Source organism: Arvicola amphibius, chromosome 4 (assembly GCF_903992535.2).
Source record: "Arvicola amphibius chromosome 4, mArvAmp1.2, whole genome shotgun sequence".
Lineage (NCBI taxonomy): Eukaryota > Metazoa > Chordata > Mammalia > Rodentia > Cricetidae > Arvicola > Arvicola amphibius.
In genome coordinates, this window is record NC_052050.1 from 146516151 (window position 1) to 146526575 (window position 10425).

A 10425-nucleotide genomic window follows, 5' to 3' on the forward strand; every position below is an offset into this window, starting at 1 on the left:
TTATTATTTTATGTTAATTTAAAAAACAGAAAACAAATAATGTAAAAAAACCAAACAATAGCATTTCATTCTTGGAAAATTAGGTTTCTTTAGTATGTTAAGAAGTAATCATAAAGCAAATTAAGAAATCGGGGTAAAATATGGAGTGTTTTCGCAGGACACATTGTATTTGACTTAGGTGGATTCTGTTCTTTCTTGACCATTTAGGTATTGATGGTTAAATCCCAGCATTCATGGTACAAACCACACTGTAATCTACACCATACACCCCACAACTGATACAAAGCCTCATCACGAACATTATGATAAAGGATTTTATCCAGAGATGGTCTGGATGTAGTTCCACTTCTGAGGCCAGGAAGTTCATGTGTTCATTAAACAGACCACACAATATTCAGGCAATCGTCTAGATGTTGGGGAACACAATCTGTGCACCTTCAAATGTCTACCCATTGTGGATGTATATACAAGCACTACAGATGTAAATATATAGGTATGAATGTCATCAATTAGTGTACTTACTCCATGGATTGATACCTGAAATTGTTTCACAGGGTGGCATCTACTGTGGGTTAACCAGCATTATGGGATGGCCAGTTGGGTAGAATTCATGATTAAACCCTGAATTAGTTTCCGGAGACTTTTTTAGAAATCACAACAAATTGATTAGCATCACACAACACAGATGTCTTGGGAGCTGAAGGTCTGAAGTCATGGTGTCTGGAGAAGATGCACGGAAAATGTTATTTCTGAAGTTTCCCCTGTTGGAGACACTGTGCACGTAGCTCCACAAACAGAGACTGTCTTAGTTAGGGTTTCTATTGCTGTGACAAAAACACTATGATCCAAGCAACCTGGGGAGGGGAGGGTTTATTTGGACCACACTCCCCCAGCACTGGTCACCATCAAGGAAGTGAGAGCAGGAACTCAAACAGGGTAGGAACCTGGAAGCAGGAGCTGATGCAGAGGCCATGGAGGGGTGCTGCTTACTGACTTGCTCCTCGTGGCTTGCTCTTGCTCAGCCTGCTTTCTTATAGAACCCAGAACTACCAGGCCAAGGATAGCACCACCCACAGCAGCCTGGACCCTCCCCCATCAGTCATTAATTAAGAAAATGCCCTACAGCTGGATCTTATGAAGGCATTTTTTTTTCATTGAAGTTTCCTCCTTTCAGATGACTTTAGCTTGTGCCAAGTTGACATAAAACTAGCCAGCACAGGGCTGAAATGGAAGACACTTTCCAACAGATATAAAAGTGAAATGCAGAAAATTATTAGAATATGAAATAAAACCTATATGCCACTATGATGGAAAATCTAAAAGAAATGGATTAAATTCTAGATGCGTATGACCTACTGTCTTAGGGTTTTCATTGCTGTGAAGAGCACCATGACAACTCTTATAAGGAAAATATTTAACTGGGGTGGCTTGCTTACAGTTCAGGGGTCCAGGTCATTATAATCACAATGGGGCATGCAGGCAGACATGATGCTGGATCTGAGAGTGCTATATCTTACAAGCAGCAGGAAGTCAACTGACTGTCACAGTGAAGGCAGCTTGAGCAAAAGAGACCTCACGACCCACCCCCCACAGTGACATACTTCCTCTAGAAAGGCCACACCTCCTAATAGTGCCACTCCCTTTGGGGGGGTCATTTTCTTTCAAATCAACACATCTATCAAAATTAAAACAAGATGAGATTGATAATTTAAACAGATCTGTAAACACAGCAACATATTTGGAACAGTAATTAAAAAACAAACAAAATCCTCCTAACTAAACACATTCCAGGGTCTAGAAAATCTAGAAATCCCAGGGTCCCTTGCTTGCCTTCTGCCTTCTACCACTGATCTGCACCCAGACTGTGTCTGATGTGTAACTTGATGCCAGTGTGAGGTGAAGGAATGCAGGGCTACTGGAATAGTCAAAAAAAAAGGTCTCTCCTGTAGCTGCTTTGGGAACTCAGGCAGGGTGGGGGAGAGCCAACCTTGCAGCTGCTACACAGAACCCTGCACCTCCCCCTACTTCCCTTTGGATTGAGCTGAGCCTTGATTGGGCTGCCAAGAATTGCAGTACACGGTGTGGACAGTGAGCCTGACTAGTTATGAGGAAAGTCCGGGAACTCGGCGTTCTGAAGGGACTTTAAGGTCAGACAAACAGAAAGCTCTAGAAATGAGCCGCAGACTGGAGGTGAAGAACCAGTCTAGCTCAGGTGAACTTAATCTGCCAGAGTAATGCACAGAGTTCATCGGGAAGCCACACCAGAAGCAGGTTCTCAATACACACTTTGTAATTTAGTGCTAGGTGCTCTTGGTCACATGTGGAACCCAGTCGGGGAATCAGTGGCTGATCACAGAGGAGAAATTGTGGCAGCTATGGCAACAGAGGCTGTTCTCCCAAACTGTGGTCAGCTGACGTGAGGGAAGTGAGGCTACCGCAAAGATGCCTGTTCTGCTATCCTCAGAACCTACAAAGTTCTCTTCCTCTGCCGGAAGATAGAGGGTATTGAGTCTCTTTCCAGATGCAGAGAAAGCCTGGACCGAAGGAAAGGCAATCATTGTCAGGAGTTACCAGGAATTTGGGCTGGGGTGCAAAATCCCAGTTTGGCCAGTCACACTTTCAACAGAAGAGCTAAAATTTGCGCATCTAATTGGTGAGTGGCTGCAGAGATGGGTTCGGTTGTTAAGAGCGCTCAAGGTTCTTCTGGAAGACTGGAGTTGGAGTTACAGCATCCACATCCGGTGGTTCACAGCCACCTGCAACTATAATTCCAGGGGATCTAAGGCCTTCTCCTGGCCTCTGAGAGCACTTGCAAGCATAGGGAGCGTGTGCAAGCACGTGCGAACACACACTTCTTAAGCTTGTAATAATTGTTGGTAGGGCCCTCAACCAGTTTGAGTCCCCTGAAAAGCTTCTCACCTTCTCACTCTCTTGAATCTTATCTGGCAAATTAGTTGTACAAATCTACAGGACAGAAAGCAAGACAGGCCTCTGCCTCATTTACCCCAATTCGTCCACGGAAAGGCCGAAAGAACTGCCTCCTGTAAGTAATTTCTAAATAATTTAAAGTAAACTTTAGAGTGCAATAAACCAAAAATGACATTTAATAAGATTGGAGACCATGTGTAGTGTATTATAACTTGGGAAGAAAAAGGCAACCACCATATGAAGGGATGGAAAGATCATTTAAAAAGGAAAATAACTGAAGGTCAATGCAGTCTAAAGGGCTCAGTCCTGTTAAATGATGCCTATTTGTCAAAACAAAACAAAGGTCAGTGAGTTCGTGGTACTTCCTCTGCATCCCAGAAACACCCATGGCACTGTGCACTAATCTCCCTGGGCCTCTGAACTCACCAACACTCTACAGACTCCCCTTTCTCTTCCTGGACCATCTGGGCTTCAGTCTGTCTTGACTCAAGTTTGTCTATAGAGATAGATGCCTAGGCTCACCAGCCTCTGTGGAACTTGCTTGGAATCTAAATTGTCTCAAACTCACGAATCAATAAACAGTAAGTTGACAGTCAAGGCTGCCCCTGGTCTCCATCCCTTGTCAAGCTCTCCTTCTACTGTCACGGTCTGGTAGCTTCTGTCTCTTTCTCCTGTGACTGTTTCTTTAGAAGACAGCCAAGTAGATGGGAGATGTGCGCAGAAGTAAGTTTGGGAACATGAATGGATGGCAGAGCAGAGGACGGGAAAAGCAAATGCACACACGGTCTGAACTGTGAAGACACATTTCGGCAAGTCTGCACTGCAGTTGAGGGGACTTTTAAAGTAATCTTGGGTCATTGTAATGGTGGCCTTAGATGGGTTAGTTTAGCTAGATTAGCTAATTTAGATTAGTTTCTGTCGTTCCAGGGATCTTCTCTGCTTATGTTGTTCAGGACGTTACAAAGATCCAGTGGGCTTTTTCAGACTGCAAACTGTGGCCCATTAGACACAGTGTCAGTCTTACGACTTCTAACCAGTCTTTGATAAAAACCGAGAGACTAGAATAAGAATAGGAAACAGAACACGACACAATGTTTCTTTCTGAAATTTGTGTTTCAGTTATAAGTGTTCATCAGCTATCTGTATGTTATTATACATGTCTGTGCTTTCTTATACATAATGGGGAAACGTTATACTTTAGATCTGTGTATAACTTGGTGATGCAGGCTGTGGTATGAAAATAATAAAACAAAAAGCAGTGAGCGTTCCAACTAATAATCTACCTTTCTAATATGCTAAGTTGTCACCCTAAGCATACCTGAACACTCTCAACACAGATTCTTTCCCTCAGTCTCTCTGAGTTTATCAAGGCGAGGTTCAGACACTGTAAGGGTGGACATTTCAATATTTGAAAGATGGATGGGAGAAGCTCGATGCGATGGTGCAGGGTTGCCGCCCTAGCCTGGAGCAGGGATGGGCATACTAGGAGGGTCATGACTTTGTGAGTTCCAGGCCAACCTGTGCCATACCCTGACACCCGATCTCAAAACCAAACTGGAAATAAAAGATGGCAGCAACAGATGGCTAGAACTAGCCCTTTCCACTCTTCTTTGGTTTTTGTCTAGGTGCCTGAGCTTTGTCCCTAATTTGAGTCACTTTGCCTTGAAAGCAAAGTAGGTGTTGGTAAATTGTGGTGGGTTTGTCAGTGTTTGGTCATCAGCATCTTTAGATCGCAGGTAAACAGAAGAAGTCTTAGCGCGCGTTCAGAAAAGTCACCGCAAACCCATATGCATATATGCCAAAAAGTCTGTAAACTAAGCTATAGAGTAATCAAATACAAATGCAACATGTATTATTTATTTATTTAGTCTCTCCCCCACCCTGCTTTTTTCCCCCTTGAGGCAGGGTTTCTCTGTAGCTTTTAGCTTTGGAGCCTGTCCTGGAACTAGCTCTTGTAGACCAGGCTGTCCTCGAACTCACAGAGAGAGCGAGAGATCCGCCTGCCTCTGCCTCCCAAGTGCTGGGATTAAAGGCGTGCGCCACCACCCAGCTCTATTTAGCTTTTTTGAGATGGGGTTTCTCTGTGTAGCGTTGGATCCTGTCCTGGAGCTAGCTCTTGTAGACCAGGCTGTCCTCGAACTCACAGAGATCCGCCTGCCTCTGCCTCCCGAGTGCCACTACCTGGCACAAATGCAATTTTTAAAATGTGGTTTGTATGGCCCCCTTTTCATCTGTAGGCACCTATCACACAGGCCCACTGTCTGCTGCAAAGTCCTCTAAATACCTAAAGTGAGGAGCAGTGCCTCTGCTTAGGTTAGTTTTACCCATAAAGCATTTCAAAGCTTCAGGGTCGGGTGGGCTATGTACAGGTATTAGAAAGTTAGACACAGTCCACTTTCTCCGATGTAAAGCCACATGTGGTACTCCAGTTAGGAAAATAAAGGACATTAGAGGGGCTTTATGCACGATTGCGGGTACCAGCTGCCAGACCGCGGTACTCAGGAAACTCTGAGGCACACACCAGAAATCCTCATTTGTCTTGCATCCACTTTGAGAATGGTGGAAATACCCTAGCATCCCGTAGCCAGATGTGCCCGTGGAGTGGGTGGGGGCTCCAGGTGGGAGAAGATCGCTTACAAAGGTTTATTTTAGCTCTAGTCATAGAATATAGAAGCAGGCACGCTGCTATAGATATTACAAACATCTCGTGCTCACTTCTTAGAAAAACATGTGAGTTTATGTTCACAACTGTTTTCTTTTGAAAGGAGCTGTAAACACCAGGACTCAGTATTTGAATCTGGACAGCTAATTAAGATGTTAAAAAGGAACAGCTTATCTTTGGCTTCTATTTTAGGCAATGCTTCAAATATAGACTGATGGTTTAACCAAAGACAGATGTTTCATTTCACATGCAAAAGCATCATTCAAAAAGAAGTGCTTGGTAAAAAATTTTAAAAAAAGAAAGAAAGAAAAATAGGCTTGTTCTGTAATTCTTTCCAATCAATTTGGGGATTTTTTTCCCACAACTACACTGAAAGGATTTGGGAATACATTTGGGTCCTAGGGGTTTTATTTGGGGGGGGGGGTTGTTTGTTTTTGTTTTGTTTTTGAATTTGTGTTTCTTTGGAATTTATTATTTCCTTTCTTTGATGTAAACTAAATGTCGACATGAAAATTTCTAAATAAAACTACTACTCTTTGTTTTAAGGGCATAATAATTACAGAAAATACTTAATGAAGTTTCCTGGAAAAGTCTGAGCTAACTTTAAAAAGAATTAACTATACTCAAAAAAAAAGAAAAAAGAAAAAAGGAAATCTGGAATGGGTTTCATATGAGGACACGGGGAATATAGTGTGATCCCCGACCAGATTTTTTCTTAAAGAATTCAGAACAGTGTGATGTGACTTCAAATCAGGCTATATTCGAGGTTCTGGATTTGCATGTGGGCGGGGTAAAGACAGCTGCAGCATGGCTGAGTTGTTGACGGTGGCTCCTGCAGAAGGAGTGGAAGTCACAGGGGCTCTCATCAGTACCCTGGCTTACTTCCTGGCTCTATACAGACCTTTTGGTGTACTGTGTGCCTTACTAAACTTGGCTTCCTCTCATGTCCTGCCAAGCTTCGGCCTCCCTGTCTTACGCTTCTACCAACCTAAGCATTGGCCTGGGCCTTACCCTTGACCCGGATTCCATCACCCAATTCTGAGCAAGCATGCTTGGGTTTGTTTCCAAAGCACACTTAGGATAAGCTGTTCACCCTCTGAAGACACGATTGCTCCCTTTAGTTGTTTTTGATTGCCCAGTGGCCAAAGTAATTTTCTTAAAGATAAAATTTAAGCCACTCATCCTGCATGCTGTGTTTAAAAGCCTATTTCACCCACAAGAAGACTATAAATCTTTACTACAACCTCCATCTCCCTGCAGCCTCTGAGCCCTGACTACCCACCAGGCTTAGTTTTCTCTGGTCTCTTCTTTGCTTCCTATTTTCAGGGCATCTGGTCCTGTACGTGCTTCCCTGACTTGGAGCTCACTCTGACTTTTGCTTTCCTCTCCGCCTCTGGAGAGCCTCTTCTGGCAAGATTCTACACCTGCATCAAGTCAGCTCCCATGCAATGCATGACTTGTCCAATCTGGTTTTGGTGTTGTTTGTTTCAAGACAGGGTCTCCCTACACAGCTCTGGATGGTCTGGAACTCTCCGTGTCAACAAGGCTGACCTAGAACTCATGAAGGCTCACTTGCCCCTGCCTCCCCAGTGCGAGAGTAAAGGTGTATGGTTTCATGCCTGCACAGCCTGGCCAGTTTGAACAAAGGGTTCTCTGTGCCTTTCAGTCTCTGGCCCTTATGAGCTCCTCTTTGTGTGGCTAGATGCTCTCTTGTTTGCTAAACGTTTCTTCAGGTTCTGCAAACAGAAGGACAATGTCCATTTCCCCCAATTTGCTCCTCAGGTATGTTACCTGGCACACAGTTGGGAATCAGCAGTAATAGTGAATGAATCTATAAACCACCAAATGAAGGCATGAAAGGATAAATGCAAGGGAGTCAGATAGAAAATTCGAACTGTAGGAGATACACGAATGGGAACATAGTGGAGACCGGCTGGCAACACGCAGAACTTGCTGACGGGAAGTGACAGCCCATCAGTCATCTGATGGGTTCCAAGATGTTGGGAAAGTTCTTCAACTTCTGGAATGTTCCATGCTTTCATGTGTAGATGAGAACGCCAGTGTTGTGAAAGTCAGGTGAGATAGAGGATGTGAGAAATATTCTGTATCCTAGCCACATGGCATCCTTATTGCTAAGGCCAGAATGCTCATGGCTTTGCAGCCGAAACTTAAGGATCAGAGAGTTCAGTAGTTTGCTTTCAGGCGAGCATGCTACTGCTGAGTTACATCCAGGTCTCCTAGACGCCAGGGTTTTCCTACAGGAAAAATAAGTAACCCAGGCCAAAGATCAGAAAATGTTCTCAATGCTGATTAAAACAATCTCTGGAAACAAGTTGGGGGTTCATCATCTCTTTAGTGTCTCTGAGTCTAATACTTTTCTGCATTAGGTATTTCTACTTAGTAGATGGTTCTTTCCCTGTGTTTTCTAAATCCCCTCCACTGAGCACAAAACCAACTATTCATATTGGTTGGGGCAAATATTTCATCTCTTCGTACAATAAGCAAAGACTGGAAAATTAACGCCCAGAAGGAACCACACTGGTCACGTTCCTTTACAATACCTTCACCGGCTCTTGTCTTTATTGCAGGGATTAAAACGGTCAGGCATCCAGGTGCAAGCTGGGAGTCCCCTCGAGCCGCTTTTCAATCCCATCTTCCAGGTCAGTAGCTGAAAATAGTTTAGACAAGGAAGGGAGGAAGCAGGTGCCAAGGGCTTCCCAGCGGTGTGGAGTTTCCCTTGGCTAAGTGCACGGGTCAGATTTGTGTCACATTGTGGGCTGATAGAAACTGACGTTGTTTCCCTGTGGACAGACTTGTCACCTAAACAACTCTGAAACTCCTTCATGTCTCAAATTCATGCGAATGCTTTTAGGCAGCCCTTCAAGAGTGCTGCTCAATACATTCACATTTATATGTATCACACATATGTAATCTTATTTATTATATAATATTACTGTTTAAAGAGCCAGAATTCATGAAGAGGGATTTGAGAATACACAGGGTTTCAGCTCACAGACTTCAGAATCAAGGCATTCTGAATCAAGTCTTCACAGCTAAAGGGCTGGCAGAGAGTATTCAGCTCTGTCTGCTGCAATAACAAATCGCTACAAATTTCTGCGGCTTAAAGGAACAAAAGTTGTTATCACACATGTTAGGAAGCCTGCAGTCTCAACCAGTTAGTTTTCAGGGATACAGTCCTTCTGGGGGGCCCCGAGAAGGAATCAGAGGACTGGAAAATGGCTACTCCTTGGTTTGTGGTTCCCTCTACCATCTCGAGAGCCTCCGCTCAGTGTCTTTCACTTCTGACCTTCTGCTGCTCTCTTATCTTGTCACCCAGTGGGCTGACTCCTGAAACAGGGTGAATGGCAACACCTCAAGACTGTCAGCTCGTGCTTGCAGAGTCTCGTTGGCGGATGCAATGCTGCAGAAGCAGCCAGAAATTGTAGCAGCTCACATTCAAAAAAAAAAAAAATCCAGTTATAGCATGAGTTAGCATGGCTGTTACAGGGTAAGCGACCATCTTCTTACTGGATTGAAGGCACTATCCCTAGAAGGGAATTCATGCCTGTTATATAAACGTGGTTAAAAGCCGATGACTGTGGATGTCATAGGCTCTAGGTAGGAACTTACTACAGTTTTGCTAAATGGATATGGTGTCAAATCCATAACTATGCCTTCTAAATATTTACTTTTATGCTCATAGGTTAGTGCTACTAGTGTCAGAGAATAAGGTCCAATCAAAAAGGCTTCTGTTTGCGGTGGGTGATGGTTCATGCAGAGACTTACGACTGGACAAAGCACTGAGAATAAGTGACCATTGTATGCTCATCCCTAAAGGAGGCATGTGTTTCAATCTCTGCAAGACTTAGGGGACATCATGGATGAGGAGGAAGAAAAAATTCACAAGAGTCAGAGGTGGGGATGAAGGCTGTGGAATGCTGTCTTCTGCATATGGCAAGGGGATGGTACTCATGAACTCAGAGGAGCTGTGGCTACCTGCACATGGCTATTCCAGCTAATGTTCCAGCGTGGATAGAGAAGGGGATCATGGAGCCCCCACCCTTCCCTGAGGAGCAACTGTCAGTTAATGGTTGCTGGGGGAGGGAGAATAATTTTCTTTGGTGGTGTAGCCACTGATAAATTGCCCGTGCTTCCATAAACAAGCAAAACCCCCTCCTCATACTCATGCATGCAGCCCTAAATAAACGCAGTAAGTCACAAGAAAATAGAAAAACAAACAAAATAAAATACAAGACACGTACGTAAGAGAGGGACTTAGTGGGAAGAATAAAGAATTCGTCAGGGGTGGAAAGTAGATGAAAGAGGGAATTGAATTCAGGGTGAAAACAAAATGCATTATATCCATGTGCAAAATTATCAAGGAACTTTTAAAAATTAAGGAAAGCTACTGGAGTGATTTCAAGAGTTATTCTAAGAGAAGTCACATCAACTGGTCTATTGAAGATCTCTTGTCTGGGTGCTGGATAGAACACAGAGAGCATTGGTGGGGTCAAGAATGCAGGTATGGGATTCCCCTCTGTGTGCTGTGAATATCATTGGTTAATACAGGAACTGCTTTGGACCTATAGCAGAGCTATAGGGGTACTGAGCTATATGGGGAAAACTAAACTGAATGCTGGGAGGAGGAGTTAGAGAAATGCCAGGTAGCCCCGCTGGAGACAGACACTGGGACGTAGAACAGCCATATGGTGATACACAGATTACTAGAAATGGGTTAAATTAATATGTAAGAGTTAGCCAATAAGAAGCTAGAGCTAATAAACCAAGCAGTGATTTAGTTAATACAGCTTCTGTGTTATTATTTTGCGGCCAGG

General features: G+C 43.8%; 1 long non-coding RNA gene across 2 annotated transcripts; it reads left to right on the forward strand.

The window, feature by feature from the left end:
• The first annotated feature begins 2185 nt into the window (after positions 1–2185).
• Positions 2186–9047, forward strand: LOC119813037. 2 transcript variants are annotated; one of them, XR_005285146.1, is made up of 4 exons: positions 2186–2653; positions 2955–3043; positions 8179–8250; positions 8928–9047. It is a non-coding gene; the product is annotated as an uncharacterized LOC119813037 (long non-coding RNA). The 2 variants fall into 2 exon arrangements; XR_005285145.1 differs by having other exon boundaries at positions 2186–3043.
• The last annotated feature ends 1378 nt before the right edge of the window (positions 9048–10425 follow it).